The sequence below is a fragment of the Nanorana parkeri genome, unplaced genomic scaffold (genome assembly GCF_000935625.1).
Source record: "Nanorana parkeri isolate BGI_ZX_2015 unplaced genomic scaffold, ASM93562v1 scaffold2934, whole genome shotgun sequence".
NCBI lineage: Eukaryota > Metazoa > Chordata > Amphibia > Anura > Dicroglossidae > Nanorana > Nanorana parkeri.
In genome coordinates this window covers 52,229-55,149 of record NW_017309202.1, presented here as the reverse complement: position 1 = coordinate 55,149, position 2,921 = coordinate 52,229, and positions in this window count along the sequence as shown.

Genomic DNA, 2,921 nt, shown 5'->3' with positions numbered 1-2,921 from the left:
ACCTTCCCAGAGTGGTTAGTTTGGGTTTATCGCAGGTACTGTGCACAAAAATGGTCATCCACCTAGCTAAAAACAGACTCATCTTTGGCAAGGTGGGTTATCATCTCCTAACAATGCAATCTTCAGCGTTTGTTATTTAATGTTTGTTCGCTGATTTCCCCAAATGATCTGTTTACCGTAGCGACTGTGTGGACATTCCCAGCCAAGGGCACAATGAACGTTATTGAGTACAGCTACAACACTAGATAAAACGTATCTGGTGTGGAAATAACACGTCGTAACTAATCATATCAGGCTCAGAAAATGAAGAAACTTCAACTGAGAGACGATAAAGACATTTGTAACTGTTTCATTTGTTACTTCATCTACAATAAAAACACAGAAAGTGCTGATTACAACGCTACAGAAAAAAAAAAGGAAATAAAGAAGGAATTATCAAACATGTCTGCACACCCCTTTACCAAATAGTCTTTAAGTTGGCTCCAGCGATTGGGGCGGACTGGGCCGGGGGGGCAGGGTGGCAATTGCCCCCCGGGCCTCTCTGTTGCCTCTAAAAACGGCCCCCGTCGGGCCGGCGCTAACACGCTACTTCAGCGCCCGAGGAGACCAGCATGTTCGGCTGTTTCAGCGGCCGAGGAGAACAGCATGTTCGGCTGCCTTCCCGAATGCCCGTGTCACTGATCGGGCTCCTCGGCGGCCACGGCAGCTCCCTCCGCCCACTTCTGCTGCTATTGGCTGGGAGGGAGACTGCCCACCTACCATTGGCAGGCTGTGGAGTGCTGCGCGGGACCTGAAGGGAGGAGACACACGAGGAGGCTGCTGGAGCATTCATCTGACCCCCCCAACTACCAAGAGAGAAAGAGAAGAGGGCACAACACCTGAATGTAGAAAGAAAAGGAGTCACAGTAAGTCCCTGTTCTTTTTGTATGACCTTTGCACTTCCTTACTGACTTCTACGTCACAACTCTGTACTGATATCACTGACTTCAGGCACTGCGTCACACCCTGACCTCTGTGTCACACCCTGACCTCTGTGTCACACCCTGACCTCTGTGCCACACCCTGACCTCTGCGCTCTCCGTCACAACCTCACCTCTGCGTCACACCCTGACCTCTACGCCCTGCATCAAACTCTCACCTCTGTGTCACACCCTGACCTCTACGCTCTGCGCCACACCCTGACCTCTGCGTCACACCCTGACATCTGCGCCCTGCGTCACACCCTGACCACTGCACTCTGTGTCACACTCTGACCTCTGTGTCACACCCTGACCTCTACGCTCTGCGCCACACCCTGACCTCTACGCCCTGCATCAAACTCTCACCTCTGTGTCACTCCCTGACCTCTACGCCCTGCATCAAACTCTCACCTCTGTGTCACTCCCTGACCTCTACGCCCTGCATCAAACTCTCACCTCTGTGTCACTCCCTGACCTCTACGCCCTGCATCAAACTCTCACCTCTGTGTCACTCCCTGACCTCTACGCCCTGCATCAAACTCTCACCTCTGTGTCACTCCCTGACCTCTACGCCCTGCATCAAACTCTCACCTCTGTGTCACTCCCTGACCTCTACGCCCTGCATCAAACTCTCACCTCTGTGTCACTCCCTGACCTCTACGCCCTGCATCAAACTCTCACCTCTGTGTCACTCCCTGACCTCTACGCCCTGCATCAAACTCTCACCTCTGTGTCACTCCCTGACCTCTACGCCCTGCATCAAACTCTCACCTCTGTGTCACTCCCTGACCTCTACGCCCTGCATCAAACTCTCACCTCTGTGTCACTCCCTGACCTCTACGCCCTGCATCAAACTCTCACCTCTGTGTCACTCCCTGACCTCTACGCTCTGCGCCACCCCCTGACCTCTGCGTCGCACCCTGACCTCTGCATCACACCCTGACCTCTGCGCTCTGCCAGCAGTAAGGTTAGAGGTGAAGCATCCCTTTCACACTCCATGTTGCCTGAGTAGTGCTGCCACATACCTGGAAGAAACCAAACTGGCAAAGGGGTTTCTCTTGTATCTCAGTTCCTTCTTACCTGCAGATGAGTTTCTGAGGGAAGACATTGCCTAAAGACCTGGTAGAGAGACCTTCTGACCTTCCGTGAGTGCCACACAAGATGACTTTTCAGGACAGCCATGAACAAGCCCGCTACTACTTCATTAGTTCCAGAGAAGCCCCTCTCAAGGGACACCTATCTACAACCAGCTGGGTTCCTTCAGCGGATTTGGGTGTAGATTAGAAATGTGCGATTCGTTTCGTTCCGAATCGAAATTCGAATTACAGACATAACAAATGCAAACGAATCCGAATTTCCATTTCCGAAACTCGGTAGTGGTAGTTCGAACGTTCGTTTCTTATTCGTTTCGTTCGCTGGAGCAAAGTGACATTAGAGAAGGAGAAAAATATTTTTTCCCCCCTCAAATGTCACTTTTGCTGCAAACGAACGAAACGAATAAGAAACGAATAAGAACAGAAAACGAAACGAACGTTCGTACTAACGCTACCGAATTTCGTCCGAATCCGAATTCCAAATCCGAATTGACTTTCACACCCGAATCCCGAAAAACGAAATAACACAAATCCGAATTTAAAACGAAACGAAACAAATTTTTTGGCAGTGCGCATGTCTAGTGTAGATTAAGGGGTATTGTCTGACATCAGTAAAAGGTTAGGACCTGGATTTTCTAAATCTGCCTCCTTCAGACCTAAAAAATGTCAGTCCGCAAGGCCTGAGATTGACAGGTTACCCTCCCCCAGCAGACTGCACAGAGTCTCAGTTATCCCTGAACTCAGAGAGGAAACACCTCGGGCTCCATGGGGGGTCTTAAAGCCAGACACTGAAATCTACATATCTGCTAGGGTTGCCACCTTTTCTTCAAGTGAAACCCGAACACTCTAGCGCAATTTTTTTTTTTTT